The following is a 20,130-nucleotide window of genomic DNA, read 5'->3' as shown; positions in this document are numbered from 1 at the left end:
TACAGCTGCGGCAGCATCTGCCTATTGCTTATGAGTTGAACACTCCACCCCCCATATCTTCATGAAATTACAACAGGATACTCTGATATATCATAGCTTCACAACAGACTTTCAGCTTTAAGCATCTCCTCTCTCTCTTCCCTCAGGTTTTCAGCTCTTCACAGCAATAAAAGGGTTAATCTCACCTCGGCCTTACAGCTGGAATGTGGCTTATCGCAGTTGGTCACCTGGCCTCTGCCGGACAGAGGTGCCGCTTTGCTGAATCTCGGCCGCAGTGGAGGGGGGGGTTCCGAGCCGCTCTGGCTGCCCACGGCAAGGCAGTGGGGGGGGGGGGGGGGTTCCATGGCTGGAACAGGCCCATGGCTCCAGGCTGGCCGTGGTCCGGCCCGGCCTGGCCCAAGCAGGGCCTGGCCGGGCCTGCTGACCCCTGCACGGGGCCTGCAGCCACCTGTGCCAGCGCCGGAAACGAGAGAGAGCTTGGGGGGGAGTTTGTCTATTCTTAAGTGTGGATCACAGAGGCGGTCACAACTTTAAGTGGCTTAAAGAATTGTCCATATTCAAACTGGCCAGCTGATAGGTTCTATCAGGTCCCAGAGGAAGCTGTAAGCACCCCTTAGCAAGGATATCCCTTCTGGGACTATGCTTGCTAACCTATGACAGAAGGTTATAAATGTCTTCTAAGTTCAGTAAAGCTAACAGTAGGGTGGAAGAGAAACTTATATCCCTGGGAAACTTCAACAGTTGATTCATGGAATCACCTTCTGGTCTTCCAGACAGTATTCAGATGTCTTCAAATGAGCTAACTAGTCCTTAGCTAAAGGCTTTTTTTATCTTCCTTGTCCTCAGATGGAACACTTCAAAGTATTTCCTGTATCTGTTATTACTCTTGCCATGATCTGCTTAGAGAATGAATCACTCCAGAAGGAGCCAGAGAAAAGGTGATTGATTGAAGTAGACCCATGTCTTGACAGAACTATAGGTAATGTTTCCATGTCTCTGAGCTCTACTACCTCAATTTCTGCAAGAAATTTCTCCTACATGCTGAAAGGAAAACAGCAGAAAAGTACTGGACAGAGAAATCCTGCTCCCTATCTATTTCAAAAAGGTTTTAAAAAATTATAACTATTCTGAAGCCAACATTTCTGTTAAAAATAAATCCTCTTTTCCCTTTGCCTAAACTGGACCCTTCTTAAAAGCCACTTGCAACTGCAGTCCTCTCGTACATGTGATAATCCAGGAAAGCCCATTGGTCAAGCCCTAGACATTTCTGTAGTTGAAATGCAACTGGTATTTAAAAATTAGAGTCTGACCCATCATAGGTGGGCCTTAATTTGTAAGCAAGTATTTTGATTTTTCACTTGCCCCATTTTACTTGATATTGTGGCTCAATAGGTGAAAATTAAAGATAGACTTCTGTTCAGTTGGGCAGAATATTGATATCAAAATATTTTACAGAAGATAAAATTCCATTGTGGATCTTCATGGTTTAGTTTAGCAGGTTATGGGCATTTCTGATGTGTTCTCAAGAAACCAGAATAAATGATTCTTTTTGTCCATAAAAGAAGGGGAAAACTGCTGATTTTATTCTCACTGTAACATATGAAAATATCAAGGAGAAACACAAGGCCATGTGTCATGAATGTGCAATATCTTTATGACTCTTGGAAATTTGTCAACATTCAAAAGACAAATTAGGGAAGAACTGTTATGCATGAAATGGACATATTTGAAAATAGTTGCAATCTTTGTGGAAGTAAAATGTTCTTTCTCTTTTAATGCAAACTCACAGGGTTCAAAGTTGAGATCTAAGAGACTACCAAAGCCAGAAGTTTGACAAGTAAGAGATTCTGCCAGTATGCCAGAGACTGAAAATGTAACTAATGTGATTAGCATCCATACAGTTCTTTTAGTGGCATGTAGCTATTTTCATGTTTTCAAATAAGCTTCTGATCATATACAATTATGCTGATTAGGAGGATATGCTAACTGCTTACCAAAGCTCCTTTAAAGCTTTAAAGCCCCAGAAAGTTAGCTCTGGACTGTTGTAGGTGTTCAAATACTTTTTGCTAGGGTTTTAAATTTCATCTCTTTTTGCTTATAATTTAATAAGAAGGAGGAAAATGAAAGCTTTCATTAACAGGAACAAGCTTATTGTGAGGAAATACTTTTTATAGATATGAGTGAATGACATAAGTTACAACTGGAAATGTGATTAGCCACCCCTGGGCTCATCACATCCTGTGCTTTCTTGACCTGTCAAGTGAGCTGGATTATATATTACCACCTTTTATACTGTGTGATGTTTGAAAACTTATTTTCTAAAGCGGACTGCTCTACTACAGCTGATACTTTATGCCACAATTTTATAGCATTCTGGCAGGGAAAATTCAAGAGATAAAGTAATAATAAGTCTTGTACTGTCTTTTGTTTCTGCATCTTTGAAACGGAAAAAAAATATGTCTGATTCATCTGAACCAAAAAAAAAAAAAAAAAAAAAAAAAAAAGGAGCCTGGAAGAATTCTACTTGAGGTGGAAAGTAAGGAAAGAAAATAGGGTTTATTCCTCCCAAGACTGGTTTTGAGAAGTTAGGAAGATGACAAAATATTACCTTACCTATCATTTGAATACAGAGAGGTTCAGATTTTGAAAACCCTGAAAAATTAATTCTTGCCCTGAGCTGAAGCAAAACCTGTTCACCACTTTAAGCACTGCAGTGATTCTGTAATAATTCCACATTTTCCTACTGTGGTAGTACTTTAGGATTATGTTATTTGCATTTTGTTATACACACAGCTAGTATAAGAACGGATGATTATTATGACTTTAAAATTTCCACAACTGTGTAAAACTTTGCCTTCGATAGGCTTCTAATGTAAATTGTAAAAGCTACTATAACCACTGAGCTATGATAATTTATATTAGCCAAGGGCTACTGCTTGGATAAAACTTTAAAAAAGGGAAAAAAAACCCCTTTCTTCTAGTAAATTGCTTTAATATTCCTGTCACAGATGGGCAAATAATTTATTTAGGGATGAAATAACAAATACATAACAGAGCTTTGAATTCTACAAAGATTCATGAATCCACTTTTTTATACAGTTGATTAATTTCTTAAAATCCAGAAACTATTCTTCTTAAAAAGCTTAATTATACATGTGCAAATGACTAACTTTGAATCTAATCATAATGAGTTACTTCAGTGTGTCTTTTACTTCTTCTCTCCAGACTTGATATTTATGTTTGACAATGACATGGTAAACTTCAGAATTATGTTGATAAAACAAGTGAAGTTTGGATCTGGATTTCTTTTCACTCTGAAATCCTCTGCAACATTAATGAAACTAATCTTAGCCCTCAGGACATGGACTGCAAAAGTAAAATTTCAAATAGTAACTTTGATTTCTTTGTGTTGAACAGATGAATGGCTATATAATTTGCATTCGTCAAGGGACGATTCAAGGGCTAATGCTGTTCCACATCTTCATTGCTTAGGTGGTCCTTAGGTGGCCAGTGGAATGGAGGCACCATCACTGGGTTTACACAACACAAAATTGGTGCAAGTAGTCAGTACACTCATGGCAGGACTGTCACTGTGAGGGACTCTGAGAAGCTGAAGGAATGGGCTGACAGAAGCTTCATGAAGGGAAGCAAATACATTAATTATTACCTGATATATGGCTATTTATAGCCTAATTTTAATATGAGATGCATTACTCCATTTAATTTCATTGGAAATTCCATAACCATATGTACAAATTCTGCCTGTCTCAGACACATATATAAACAGTTGTGTAAGAGGTTGACCTCTTTCATCTCTAAAACTTTACAGTTTTTAAACATCTATAAATGTATATATATATTTTTTTCATTGCCTATCTTATGATGTTCATTAGCAACTTTTAGGCAAACGTTGTGACTCCTGTGCCTGCAATGATAACTGGAGAGATTTCTTTGGAATTCAGGTTTAAAAACTAACTTTCAGCTAGGCTACATCATCACTTCTCCACTCTCTATTCATGTGAACTGAGTTGCAGTGAGTTTTGCCCTGTACCTCTTTCAAAGTCAGGAACTTGGATTTTTTTTTAAGTTCAAAAACTTTAAGGTTGCATAACATTATGTCTATAGCGATCCTATTATTTAAACCTGCTGCAAACCATTCTCTGCTTCCATCTCCCTCCAGTTCTTGAAATCAGAAAGTGCCTACTTTCTTAATTTGGGATGCAATTCACAGGAACAGCTGTCCTCAGGAGACTTATACTATTCTGACTGTTGGCAATAGCTGCCCTGTTAGTCTAATTAATTTTTCTAAAAGATAACCATGAGCAATACGCAGCTTGATTTGTAAAGAATAAATCTTACCAGGCTCACTTTATTTGCTTTGTATTGCACAGAATTTTTAAGTTTGTGAGTGAAGTGGCAGATGCATTATAGTTTGATTTTAGTAAAGCTTTCAAATCTCTTGCAAAATCTCACCCTCAGATTAATTTGTGGAGGCTTGGGTATGAATACTGATACACGGATTGAAAAGAGGCTGAAGAACTTTCAGTGGAGATTTTTGATAAGCAGCAAATAATAGGGCACCAAGGGGGATTCTTAGAGGCTAGCCAGAAGACCTCCTGGGTCTGCATATCTTCAGTAGTTCAAAGGGGGAAGTCAGCTACAGATAGCAAAATGCTCAGATGACATTTAACCAAAATAGACTACGAAATGTATGGAGATGTGTTGATTTGGCAGTCTGAGGACAGAAGAATATAAATTGACAGCACAATTGAGCAGCAAATAAATAAATCAGGCTAAATTAATTTCAAGATGCATATTCATTTTACAGCTCAGAAAGGTAGAAAAATCTTTGGAAGGGTAGCCTGATACTGTTTATGTGGAACATTGCCTAGAGGTCTGGATGCTGCATTAACAAACATATTCAAGAGTTGAAGAGCATTCAAAGGGACGCAACAACAATTAGGACATGGTGACTGGAATTGATTTATGATGAAACAGTAAACATGAAGTTAAATATTTTAGTTTTCACCATTTCACCCATAGAAGAAGATTAATGAACAATATATATTTGAGCTGGAATCATAATCCTGAAATAAGAGCTTCTCCAAAAATATGGAATTTCATAGCAAATTTCTTGTCTGAAGTTTCTAGACACAGAAGAAACACAGAATTGAGAATTATTATTTATGGGAGTTGCTATTTCACTTTTTTTTTTTTCCCAAATGAGCTCTTTTTAGTTTATATTTATGAACATAGGACTATGTGGATAGAAACAAAAAAATACTAATAGCATGTGAATTAAAGTGAGTATAAATTGAATTATATGGATTCAAAAATGTAATCTTTGTTAGTTACAGTTGTGAGCACAAATAAATTGCTTAGAAATGTAGCAGGTAAAATCTTATTTTTAATTTACATAAGCAAACACTTTAGAAGATTGTCTTCACCAGATGTGTGAAGTTTAGTCTTCCTTAAGATTAAATAAAATGCAAATACAACCAGCTTTCATCACATTCTGCAAGCATTAAAATTAAGATAGCAGGAAAAACCCAAAAATGGAATATTTATATTTTGGAGCACCTTAATTTTCAACCTGAGCCTAGGATGAGTGGTATCACACCATCATGTGTCCTGCTTAAAGGGCTTTTAAATATAAAGAAGTATGGTATCTCAGAAGTTTAACTGAAATACATTCTCTCTTGAGGATTCAATCACCAGTTGATTTAATGTTGCCTGTTTAAAGATATTATAAACTACTTCAACAAGATGCTTGTGTAACTGCCTTCTTAGCAGAAAAGGATAAAAAGCATACCTTGCAATTCTGGTTGCATTAAACAGGATATTACAATCCTATGAACACCAAAATGTTTGTCAGCATTTCCATTATCAACCCCTACTTTCAGGAATTGAAAAGGTGTCCATAAAAATATTCTACTGGTTAAAAATTCCCATGTAAAGTCTCATCCTGGTAACAAATTTCTTCTCCTTCTCCTCTTCCTCCTCAGCTAATCTTTTAAACTTATAATGCATACTTTTTGTGGGCCAAATCCAGATTTCCCCATTCCTCTGTATATCTTATTTACTGCACAGCAGCTGTAAGACATATAATTTTGTCTTTATAGACATCACTCTATATGTGTGTAGTCTGCTACTAGTCTTGTTTTCTTATGAAGAAGCTTAAAAATTCAAAGGCATTTAGAAAAAGGTAAAATAATTATGAGCGGAGTTAAATGGAGTGTTTTTCAATAAGCTTGCTTCCTTAACCAGTAAGGACAAAAAAAAATTCTTATCTGAAAAAGTTATAAGATGAAAAAATTTTGTATACTTCTTTCCTTATTAGTTTACTAGCTTTGAATTGTCTTTTGCCTGGCAGCACATTATAAAGAATGCCTACTCCTGCTTGCCTCAGGTATGTGAAATGTTAAGATGATGATGACTGAAACATTCTTTATTTGAACACAATGTTTGGTGTTGCTGTATTTATTTATTTAACTGAATTTGTATTTTATTTCAGTTATATTCTTTTTAGAGAAGTTGGAGGGGGAGTGAGGTGGGAGTGAAGTGAGGAGAGAAAGAATGACAGAGAAGACAGAAATGACTCTTCAGAGACTCTAGAGAAAGCCGTCATTGAAGGAGACACCACTCATAGTTTGAGTCATTGCCAGGCCTGGAAGGAAGGAATCCATGAATTTTAGTAAACATTTTGTCAGCCCCTGGGGAAGGTCTGGTTTTCATTGACAAAATAAATGTGGAAACCTTTATGTCTTTTTTTTGGCCTTGGAAGAAAATTTTCTTGTCAGAGTTTCTTTTTGTTGAAACTCCGTTGTTATTATACACTAGTGCTCTCCCCTCTTTCCTTCTGGAAAGACCTCAGAAGAACTATTATATTCCTGGAAAAGAACCCACCCACCATGGATGTGAGGATTATAAGCCTGAGGAGATACCACTGCATTTTCCTTTCCTTACATTCAGCAAATTCATATGACAAAACTGTAGTGCCTTTCCTCCTAAATACTTCTACAAAATGTAGCTGATTGCAGCTTTCTCTTTCAAAAGTGAGTTGCTTTCTTCTTTATCTCCTTCAAGATCTTCCTGTACATACATTTTCCAATCCCTAGCTGGCTATGACAACATCTTAAGACTCTGCAATGCCAAGTGACCATTGAAATCAGTTGTATAAAAAGGTCTTGGAAAAAGAAGGCAGCAACCCCCCTTTTTTTCTGCTTGTTTAATTCCCAACAGTCCATATAGGATGTACACAACTCTCAAACTCTTTCTCATTCTGTAAAGATGCCTTCAACACCTCTAACACTGTTTTTTAATTAGTGTGTAAATATTAATTTAGTGTAAAATTTCCTCAGTGGAAAATTACTGTATTTTCCAATTTGCTCTAAGACCAAAGAGTGGTTGAAGAATATCTGCTGCTCTCTCACTCTGTAGCCTATAAAATCAAAAAATGTTTGACTTTTGACCTGATTCATGATGTAGTGTGTCTTCTAAGTTGATATTTCACAATTATCTGAACAATGAAGTGCAGCATCAAAAGTGCAAGTCTCCATGGTTCTGCAGTGCCCGCTCCACTGGTTGCCGTTTCTTCTTGTTTCTCTTCCTTTTCCTTTTTGACTGTTTTTTTGGTTTTGAACTTGGAAACCTTCTGTATGCTCAGGTCCCAAAACCAGCTTGGTCTGTTTCTGAGATTTTTCAATGCCACTGACTTTTGTAATTGTCCATTCCAAAAATAAGTCTTCTTTTATTTACAGCAAAGGCATCTATCTCCTTTTGCTCCCTCTCCCAATATAAAGCCTAACAAACCATTATCCACTCATCTGGGTGGTGCAAATAGCTGTTATCTTGCTCACAATTGCCTCTCAATACCTCTTTATGATAGAAAGAAACAGCCCAGTTCATTAAACAATAAAATACTACATGTAATCCTCACTCTGACAGTCTGAATTCAGTCTGTCCATTCATATCTAATGTAATGTAAGGTCTTTTGCTTGATTCAGGTGTTGGTATTTTTAAATTCTTTTTAATTTTCCTGAGTTTTCTGTTCTGTAAGGATTTATGGTATAGAGGTTTCATCTTCAGGACAGTCCTACCACCACTGCTCAAACCTGTGCTGTTTTTTCTTCTTGAGATTTATAGAGATGCATATAGTAGCAAAGTATCTCTTCAGCTTGACGATCTTTTTCTCTGTTTCATACTAATTCCTCCTTACCATTCTGTGCCAGTGCATACAGTCACTAAGAAGATTTCTTCCTACAGGCAAGGGAACATCCAGCCAGTGATTATCCAGTGTAAAATCAAAAAAAAATTGTCATGTGTTCTTAAGTGGTATGAGGCCATGGTAGGAATTCTTTTTTTTCACCATCTTTTATGTCGATAACAAAGATAGATTAAGATAGCTTAAATCTTTTTCAGCATTTGCTTCTAGATGGAAATTACAAATATTAAAACAACTTTGTGAGCAAGAACTTTTTATTTACATATGGGTATAATTAATACATTTTATCATACTTTGTGGTGTTTCCTAGTACTCCTTGGTCCACCAGAGGAAGAATAATGCCTTTTCCAGAATTATTATCATATTTATTTAGAAAGTGTCACATAGTATGTTGATTAGAAGAAAAAACAGTTTGGCTTGGATCTTCATCTTAAAGTACCATTTATAGAAATCGCTTAATCCTTCTTCCCAGTTTCTACCTGCAGATGAGACAGTCTTCAAAGGTGTTTGAAACAACATTGATGACACTCTAATAAAGCAACAATCGTGTCATTATACATTCTTATATGCTATTTCACAATGTGTTTAGATGCAGTGCCTTTGACACTTTTAGTATGTTTACTTCAACTCTTCACATTCTTGATGCTACAGCTTCCATTGTTGCAGCCCTGTTATATCATTCCCACGTGCTGCATCAAGGACGGAAGACTGTGAGGTAAGGGGCTTAAAAACGTGTTCACTGAAGACATAACGTAAGATGAGATGAGAATGTGGATTAGCTGGGGACTTTATTCAGCTTTCCTGTATCCAAAATCAGTGCCCTTCCTCAAAAGATGGAGCTGTTGAAACAATTTTTGCAATAAGTTACATCATGAAACTAACCTCTGCAGCCTACGAGCCAATATAACATATGGCAGATTGAATTTAATGTGAGTCTTGCAGCTGAAAAACCTACACAGAGATTTGAAAATTTACTGTTACATGCCTGAATTCCATTCATAAAAGGAAAGGTTAAAATTAAAGTTAACTCTCTAGTATACATTTGTCCAAAAGAATCCCTCAGTAATGAGTACCTACAAGTTAAAAACTTGTAAGTTCAAAGTCTGCAAGCTGACAAAGAAAACAATTGCCTGCAAGCCTGATGCCAGAAATACACACAGTAGGCAAAACCACCTGCTTTACATGGTGTGAGCTCTCCTTGCTTGAGCCATAGAGCTAGTTCTACACTGAAGAGCAATAAATTCCAAAAATGGTTGTAGTCTGAGGAAGTCTGTGAAAAGTCAAAGTATACTTGAACTACCGTGGAAAAGCCCCTTCTGGGAAAAAAATAATTGAAGAAGGTTAGATCAGCTGTCAGTAGCTCTAAGTAATGGTTGCAAGAAATCCATAGTTCAGGATGGCAAAATGTAAATTCTGTACTGGGTGTTTAAGCAGGTAGGGGTCATCCACAAATCCTGTAAGGACTGTGGCCTACCATTCAGGCTGTGAAGAGTTCAGAAAAATTGTTTCTATAAACCAAGCCCTTTCTTGGTCATGTTTCCCAACACAAAGGATGCCCTGCATTTAACCCCACAGGTTTCAAGTGTATCACCACAGGCATCACAGCTGTCAGGTACTGTATTAATAAAGATATATATTAAATACCCAGGCCTTGGGGTATGTAGGGCATGGGTGAAATACTTGTTCTATCAGAGAATTACACATGACTATTCAAGGCATCAAATCCCTCCATTTTCTTTTTTTTTTTTTTTTTTTTTTCCCCCCTGGTAGAAACCCCTTTCAGTCCTCAGTTGAAAATAAACAGCAAATGAAATAAATGGTCTAATGAAATTTATGAATTCCTTCTTTGGAAGTCAGCATATCGAAACTGGTGAAAAAGCTGTGTCAGTAACCACATTTTAGAATGAGCAGGATTCAGGTCAATTCATTAGCCAAGGGAAGTGCTTCTGCTTTCTGTTTACTTAAGTTTGCATTTGCTTCATTTTTAAAACAACAAAATGCCTAGGTTCACTCATCTGTGTCTGCTGGGTGACATGGTGTAGAGAAATAGTGGGAAGAATGAATGTGTTCTGGAGATTGTGGGAGGTTAGTAGTCAAAGTTAGTGTTTATATTAGTATTAATGGGAATCAGAGATGTACATTTCTGTGTGTTGAGATAATGAGTCTAATGAGAGAGACGAAATAATATTTCCCCTGAGCTCTCCATGTGTTTTCCCACAAAGCACCCACCACAAAAGATTTTTCTTCCATTTTGCAAATAATTTTTTTAAGTTAATGTTTTAAAATATTTCTATTTAGAAATGCTAGCTCTCCTCCTCTTTTCCTGATAGTTAGGCACTTAATAATTATACTTAATAATTTCCAAATACTGAATTTGCTCCTAGGGTAACATATCTTTCCTACCCTCCACATCCTAACTTCTCAAGAAAATAAAATTAGGCTTATAAAGGCTTCTTTTCCCCATTAAAAAAAAAAAAAAAAGAAAAAAGAAAAAAAATCCAGCATTTTTGAAAAATTTTTATTAGTTACCAACTCTCATTCTTTTGAATTCTATAAAAGCTATTTCAGTTGTAGCTACTTCAATATCTAATTACACTTCTTGACTATAAAAAAATCACGATTTACATAAATGTGTACTTTTTCTCCTCCATGAAATTGATTATTTTTCTGGATATGTGAAAATTGAGTGCACTATCAATGCATTTTTTTCAGAGTTCTTCCTAAACTTAATTGCAAAAGGAAAGAAATAGCCCACTCATTTACTTCTAGGGTGGAAAATTAAAATGTGTAAGCTCTTTACAGCAGGAATCAGTTCTTGCATTTGTAACACCTTCTTTATTAAAGCCTTTGGGTATTATAGCAAGATAAATACAAAAAGATAATGCAAGGGATGACAGCATTTTGCTGGAGGCAACTACATATAATTGCTGTGGAAGGAGGGCTTATCAGAAATGTGAATGCATGTATGTGCTATGTATTTTAAAATAAGGTTTTTGTAGTGAATTTTGCAATGCATTTTCATTAAAAACTAGCAAGTACTGGAAATAAGTATATAAATTTTGCAAAGAAAGAGGAAATTAATTGATTTTTTCCTTTTCTTATGTTTCCCCTTTCTCTTTGCCTGTTGCCTGCTTCAAAAAAATAGTCACAAGTTTGTGAATACAAAGCAAAAAATAAAATATTGCCTCTAGAGCGCTCATCAAAGACTAGCCCACACCAAATATTCTAATGAGAGGTAAATGAGCAATGAATCAAAACATGATAACAAATATGTGATGAACTAAGGACAGTATAAATCAATAAATGCACTCAAGCTCTGTGGAAATTACTGTCCTAGATTCTAGGAGGAGAGGAGACAATTTGCTGCAGTATTTTGTGAACAGAGCTATCCTGTGGGATCAGGCTGCAGAGGACATTTCAGTGGGAGGAAGAGAGCAGTAGGAAGAGCAGTATGATTCATGTTCAGCATCTCAAGTGGAGGATAGAGCACAAGGATTGAATAATGAAACAAAGACGAGATATTCAGCATGCCAGGAAGGTTTCTGTTAGAGAGCTGTTAGAATTATTTAAAAAGGTTAGTCTATGAATAAACATGGTTCATCAAGGTCTCTTACACATGCAAAGGGAGATGCTAATGAATAATAAAAGAGTAAAGGAGACTGGTGAAGAAATTAATGTTAATCTTATCCAAAGCAGATACAAATTAATATTGGAGAAACATTTTTGTAATCACTTCTCAAGGCAAAAATTCAATTAATGTGACTGAATCAATATTTCAAATCTCAGTCCCTTGAAAGTATACTTGTCTCTCTTCATATCAGCATGCTCTCCTGTGTGATCAGCCTGTGCTATTCAAGTTAATACTTGGGGAGACTTGTTAATGGTCTATTTTTGTGAAATTTGGTCCAGTTCTATAAAATACAATACTGTGTTTCAAACTCACCTCGGGGTATCTTTCTGTTAGGAGAGCTCAGTTTATATAGGGTAATTACTGTATAGAAAATAGATATTTGAGCCAAAGACAGTTTTGCTTTAAGCTTCAGGGTCATTTTTTTTTTTCTTTTACTTCCCAAGGATTATCTAGTACTGTCTCTTCGTACAGGATGACATGTCAGTATATATGACACTGCACTTCAGACTATGTACTGAAACAAGATATTTTGTAACAGCTAAAAAGAGACAGGACACAAAAGTGAAAAACAAAACCCAGAATAAAAGAAAAGTCTTCAAAAAAAAAAAATTGACTCTTCAGAACAAACAACTCTATTTGTCTCAGCTTTATTGTAGCATAGGTCATTTTATATGTCTCTGATAGGCAGCCTCCCTCCCTGTGTAAAACAAAGTGTGGACAGCAAAGATATCTTTGCAAAGATCACAGAAATTATGACCTTACTTGTGTACTTCAAAAAGTAATACAAAATATCACAAAGTGGTTCCCGGTTTCCATTATTTTGTCTTTTCTCTCCTCATTGGTGAAGCCCCTAGATAAAGGTTTTTTTTTCACAAAGTGATCTTTCTTGTATACTATATAGTATAAATGCTTGTCATATTTTGTTTAAGGTGTCAGGGAATTGGAAAAAGTCTATGAAACTAAATAGACTACCAAATAATAGCTTTGCAGCTCTGGTAGATTGTGCTGTTTATGTTGTAATGCCTTGACGCCTTGACAGGTTTATACAATCAGAGGTTCTAAAGCCTGTGATAGATTGGAATTGTTTGAAACATGGTATGGTTGAAAAAATAAGCTTCTGTCCTCTTGCTTTCAAAACCAAATGGCAACCCACTCAGAATCATCCCATTAAAGTAACTTCATGGACAATCTGACTTTTGTACTTTTAATAGCTAAAATATTCCCATAATGAAAGAAACATGAAATGGTTTCCGTGCTGAATGAGCTCCCTAGAGATTGTGGGATTTGTCTCATTATATAAAGCTTTTCTATCACCATTGCAATGCTTCTTCTCATCTTTCCCTCTCATCTGAGTGGAGAAATTTCCGTCAACAGCATTAGTCTGACTAAACCAGTACAACACTTGAAAAGGGGATATGCAGTAGATAAGATTACTTTTTTCTATTTATGTAAAAAATTATACACAGTGTCCCTGCTTTAAAAAGGATTACTATAAGATGTGGACAGCATTCTACTCTCTCATTAGAAGAGACAGATTACAATTTTATTTCTCTAAATAAGTCTGGGTTAGGCAAGGAGATCAGTAATTCCGATGCAGCTGCTCTCACAATGGAAAAGAAATCATCACTTGTGTATTCATAGCAGAAGCCGTAGGTAACTTCAGCGTTCACTACTGATCAGAATAACTCCTTGCATTCTGCAACCTACCACATGCCTCAATAATTTTGTATGCAGGAAGGAATATTAAAATAATGAAGCAAAATGTTATTAAGATAATACTACTGAGGGAAAAACTTCAAAATCCCCTCAACAAACCAAAAAAACCCTAGGGAATCTGGGGACAAACCTTCTACAAATATACCTTGAACTTCAGTCCTTTTTCCTCCCTTTATGCCACAGTTATTAAACAGCTTATAGGCCAGGGATAATGAAGATTTTATTTCAGCATATCACAGACTAGGACCTCAAGTTGGAAACTACTCCTGGCCAGCTGTAGTGGAGCCAAGGGGGATCCTCATGCTCAGAAACAAGCCATGAACTGCAATATCCTTTGGAAAAGGTCCAAATGGACAGCTACCACCTCTGTTGCCTGTTCTTTCTAGATTTCTATATCTCTGTGAAACTAAATTAAGGCAAGCATGAGATGGTGGGTTTGTGGCTGTGACACCCTATAGCAGTAGGGTTGTGTATTTTCACCATATAGAAGAAGACAAGGATAAATTGACAAACTAATTTTCTGCAGATCGTAGCATAAAGTAAGCGACTAACATTAGCTGCTAAATTACGTAATTTAGAAGGGCTTTTGTTTTCTATTGGATCTAGCCCTTAAATCCCTGACTTATGGATTCAAGCTGATACACTGGGTCATTTTCCTTGCCTTGGTGTGAATAGAATGTAATGTGAGTCCTTCCTATCTCTGAGAATGGTGCTGGTGGCTTGGATTTTCCTGAGATCAAAGACCTCTCAAAAGGATGTAACCAGATTTATAATGATGCTCCCCACTCAGGGAGAATGTCATTTTCTACCAATGCAGAGGAATAAAAAGAAGAGCTATACATGTAAAAGAGGATTAGAATGAGGAAAAAAATAATTAAAATATTTTTTCATCTAAAACAGGTGCAACCATTAGCCTTTAAAAACTGCTGTTAAATTTAAAGAGAGTTCAGGCTCCAACACATCAGAATATAATATAGCCAAAATTTAGTGTGGTATGAAGGTATGCTACTCAGATACCCATTCTGAATTTCAATTTTTTTTTTTTTTTTTTTTTTTTTTTTGAGAATTCTGCTGTCTTTCACACCACAGCACTATTCTTCAGTCATTATTATGTATCATGCCATTCCATACTAAATTCCCACTTGGTTACTAAGAACAGTTTGCCCTAAGACATTTCCACAGCAATTATTATCAAGTCACAGGAACCATGAGAACTAGCAGAGTTTTCGTAGAAACACAGCAATTAATTCTATTTGGAACAATGACAAAATCATTTGGAAATGTCTGAAAAAGGATAATATAGAAATGGCTTTTTTGCAATAATATCACATTCTAGAGACCCCTCTGCTGTACTCTATCCAGTTTGCTCTGGTAATTACACTGAAACAAAACTATTGGATATTATTCAGTGAGTCTAGGTCCTGACTTTAGTTAACCAGATTAAGCAATATGATGCCCTGGAGATAGAAGCTTTTTTTCCAGTACTGCAAATTTTTCAATTGAGGGAAAAAAAAAAAAAAAAGAAGAAACCCAAAACATCCCACCAAACAAAAACAAGCCATCAAAGGCAACAACCCCTCCCCCAAACCCCAATTAAAGAAATAAAATATGACCAAAAATAAAAGAAAAATGTGTCTTCACAGAAAATATTCTACTGTCACTTAAAGTAAGAGTTAGAGTTATGTTGAGCCTATTTCTATCACTAAAAAGGGTAATTTCATTGACTTACTTAGATACCTTAAATGTTACGAGACATCTGCCTACAATGAGGAAATAGAGATCAATCTAAAGCAAAGTTTTTCCAGTTCTTTGAGAATTTGTCTTGATTTTCCTGTATCCATCTGCCTCTCTGGGCTGGCATCACAACGTTAGTCACATAGTCCTGTGAAAGAGAGTGAGAGATGACCAGCTTTGCACGTTTTCAAAAACTGCACCCAATTTTCATCCTGGTCTCTTGGATGAACTGGAATTTGGCAAGCTATTTGAAATAATCCTCATGTTCTTTTGACCCTTTTGCAAACACCCCAAGAGACTGAAGTTTGTAAACAGAAAAACAATAACGTTATTCAGTGTCTTTCCTTATATCGTCAGTGGAAGTACCTTCAATAGATTGCAAAGGGCTGTGTAGTTCACCAGGAGGGGGTGCTGGACACTCATCCGGTTTTGAGCCAATGCAGAACCCCTTTGTCATTTGCAGACAGAAACAGACATTTCCATCATATGATTCTGCCCAATCCACATGTCTAAAGTAGAAGAGCTTAATTACTCTCATAAGGGTGTACTAAATGTAGAGGGAATCTAGACAGCTAGTCCAGTACACACTTTTTGCAAGCATTTGAAGTTAGTCTGGAAACCGCTGACATGTGATAGGTTTTCCTGCAATTTATGAGCAATGTGGGTTCCTTCTTAAGTACTGTGATCACTAAATGCAGGCTGCTGGAAGCAACTACTTCTTTTTATTAACTATTTAGCTAACTTAAGCATCCTTGTGAGACTGGTTAATGTTTTCACAGCTCTGTGCTTAAACTGTTTATATGTTTGCACCTTGAATTGGATGCCTATGTTAGTCTCCTTGTTTGCAAATTGCAGGAAGACCAAATAAACTTTAAGGAGAATATTACAAAACAAAAATCATGTACATTTTTACTGTTATTTATCAAAGTTACACAGAGATGATAATTGGGGTTTATAAATTAGATGGCTAACTCCATTAAATTTAGTGCAAATTAGATATTAAGGGACCATGGACAAATTCTACTTGGTAGATTGTAATGGTAAATACATAATAGCAGTCCTAGGAAGAAAAAACCCCAAAAACCTAAAATCTCCACTAATAGAAATATATACCAAAAAATGCTTATTCTGAGGCAAAGGGAAGGAAATGATTAAAACCAAAACATAAAATCCATAATTTGGTTCAGATCCAAAGACCTTAGTCCATTATCTTGTCTCCTACTATAGGAATAGCAGAGATAAGCTTCTTAAACATATTCCCCCAGCTCCCATCAATTACTACTAAGGGATTTTTTGAGCCAGAGGAAGTATCTTAATATTTGATAGATCTTGATGTTGGGTTTTCTTCACTCCCTCCCCCTTCTCTCTCCAGTCATGTATTTGTCTGCTCTCTTATTGAACTCCTGTGAATGTCTAGCATACACAATGTCTGGTGCAATACAGTTCCAAAGTTTAATTAGCCATACTATGAAAAACTTCTTTGCTCCAACCTCCTTAGCTAGTTTTGTTTAAGATTCTTCGGATCTTATATTAGAAGAGACAGTGAAAAATCATTCCAAGTTCATCTTCATGATGTGCATAATTTTGCAGCCCTTTGTTGTATTTTCCAGGCTGATGAATCCCACATTTTGATTATCCTTGTTCCTTTTTCCACTTGCTATTTCTCTCATATTCTTTTTTTTAAGATGGGGGACTCACACAGCACACTCTACTCAAGATAAAAGCACACAGTGGATTTATGTGATGGCATAACAATGCTCTCTATTTTGTTCTGAATTTTTTCTCATTGTCATATCATTTGAGTTGCTTTTTGACTGCTGCTAATAGGAACATATATAATTACTCAAGATGTATGTCCTGAGTAGCAATAGCTATCTCAGAGCCCATCATTCTGTATGTAAGGTTAGAATTGTTTTCTCCCATGTGCATCACTTTGCATTTATATACACAGAATTTATTGTATTATATTACACTGATTAGAAATGTGAAGCAAATGTTCTATTACCTGAAAAAAAAATATATAGCTTAGTTGTATTATAGAGGGTTATATGGATATTTAAACTGTGTGTGCCAGAGGAGAATTTAGTCAATCTGACAAGTAGTTTACATGAAACTCTTCCTTCATTTTTAAATATGTGTTCACTAAACCAGACTGTAATTAGGAGCAATTACGAATTAAGACACAATAATACCCTACATATTAGCGCAGGGTTGTATGTCTTTACAGAGGTTTGTATATGTAAAACTCCCATAAGTGTTAAAGCATTAGGCTTTTGATCGGCTTCTTAAGTTAACTCTGCCACCCTTTAAATGCAATCAAAAAGGGATTGTGATGAGTTTTCTTTATGTGAAAGGCACAAGCCTACACAAGTCATGCAAAAATTGGTAGGAAATCTATCATTATAGAGGTAGATCAAGCAAAATCTGTGTTTTGGGCTTTATAAGAGATGAAGTTCACCTTACGAGACACCTATAAATTGAATTTTTACAATGCTGTCCATACAAAACATCTCAAAACACCTTATATTAAAAACGCCTCAAACAAAAACTTAGGAATGTTCCAAACTTGAAATTGAGATGCGAGTCTTAAAATTAAATTGAAAAATTCTTTTTTTTTTTCTGCCAAAGAGCTGTGCTGACTTTAGAGTTCTAATATCTGATAGAAGTGAATCCTACAATCAAGGAGTGTAAAAAGCAAAATACAAAACCAGCATTGAAAGGATTTAGGCTAAACTAAGGGTCAGTTGGCAACCCCTGAACAGAAAACCTCAGTACAATGAAGAGGAGAATACTGATTCCTATAATTGAAAATGGATGAAAAACCAAGGTCATAAATTGCTTTAAAAAGTAATAGGGTAGTTTGATGAAGCAGAGAGGGCAAAAAGCAGATGGGAAGGGATCAAGGAAAAAGTTATCCAGAATGAAGTCAAACCAAAGGAAGTCAACAGCATCCTTAAGGACTTTTGACTTGAATGGAACAGTATAGCAAAATATTTTTCATTCTTTCCCTCCCTTCCCCCACCCCCTCTCCAGGATGGAATAGTTAGGTGGAAAGGAATATACTTATTTCTCCCAGCTGGAACCACAAAAAGGAAAATGTTTCCTAGTTAAATGAGTGACAGCAAAGTATTAGCTAATAAAATAAGGGACTAAAAAGAAAAAAAGAACTAGGGATAAATAAGATAGAGAGATAGAGAGAGAGAGAGAGAGATAGATAGATCGATAGATAGACAGATAGATAGATATTGGGAAAGCAGAACTGTCTGCTCTTAAAGAAACTTTGTATTTGGGCCAATAAAACAATTTGATTTCTACAGCTACAACTCTTGTAAAAATATTGCAGTCTTTCTGTCCAGCAGTTCATACTGGTAAGGCAACAGCACCCATGAAGACTGACAGATTTTGACTATGTAAATCACTCAAATAGTCTATTAAGAAAGTAGTACAGATAAAGATACATGTGTGTTCTTCATCTCTTATGTGTTTTCATGTACTGTCTACATTTTATAAGCAAATAGAGGTGATAGTGAGTTTAGAAATACTGGTGTTATTTTTCATAACTTAGCTTGAGCCAGACAGTTTATTTTTAAGACAAGAATTGACTTTGTGTCAACAGACATCTAGATTTATGTTCTAAATCTGAATTTTTCAGGATGTGGTTTTGCACCTCACTCTGTATACTTTGCTTTGGCCATGAAACAAACTTGCCAATGTGTTTTTGAGTGGAGCATGAGGACTATTGCTAGAGGCAATAATCTGAGCACTCATGCTGGTGGAGAGGGCTTGAAATTAAGGAAATCAGAGAGAAAGAAAAAGATATAATTTTAAACCCAAATGTTTCAAAAGTTGTGAAGCTGTCTGTTTCATCCTTTCAAGCTACTGCTGCTTATCATGACTGAAAATCAAATAACTTTTTATATTATTGTCTAAATATGTGTTTAGTTAATGAATTTGGGTTTTTTGCGCACTCCAGGTCCATATACGTGCACAAATAGTTTTCTATGAGAAATCCATCTGGAGAACAGTATAAGCCATACATAAATGGGCATGATGGGTAGAAGGTGTTTAATTTAGCTCAGGTCTCTAAACTGTAGTGGATTGAACAGGTCATTTATCAGTCTGCTTCATGAAAGAATTGGGAAGGCAAATGTTCTTTAAAGACAGGTCGGTTTTATTTTGACGCTTTATATATGACCCACCAGCAAGACATATTCGTTCATAGAACTGCTATTAAAAAGAATAACCCTGAAAAATGCATCCCAAGCTTGGGAGATGGAGAGGTGGTGGAATTCAAAAGGTAGAAAAGGGTTACAAGCAGCAGAGGTCACTGGGCCTGATGGTGTTTCTGCAAAAGGCAGTATATATGCTAAAAATCGTAGTCATGTTAGACAATGTCTCCATTGTAGCCCCCCCTACAATCTCCCTTTCCTAATCCCACCTTTCCCTTTTACCCTATATCCTATTACCCCCAATGTATTCCCAATCTGTTTTTTCATCCATGGTTTCCCTCACAAAACCATGCCTTTGCCAATTGTTTCCCCAAAAATCCCTTTCCCATGCCGAGTGGGAGATGAAAAGGGGGAGGGAAGAAATTAAGCCCTCTCCTGCCTCAGTTTCCCCACAAAGCATGCTCAGAGAGTCCTGTCTCCCTTCTGTCAGCCTTAAGATGTTCCAGAGAATCCATTTGGACATTTAAAGACTCAGGAGGGTGGCTTGTTTTGTTTTGAAACTGTTCTTGTTATGTTTATCCAGTTGTTTTCAATGTTAATTTTTAAATCTCTTTTTGTTAAAAATAAACAGGTGAAATGTCGGGGTCCCTCACCCC

Source organism: Aphelocoma coerulescens, chromosome 1 (genome assembly GCF_041296385.1).
Source record: "Aphelocoma coerulescens isolate FSJ_1873_10779 chromosome 1, UR_Acoe_1.0, whole genome shotgun sequence".
Classification (NCBI taxonomy): Eukaryota; Metazoa; Chordata; class Aves; order Passeriformes; family Corvidae; genus Aphelocoma; species Aphelocoma coerulescens.
Note: the sequence above shows the minus strand (reverse complement) of the source record.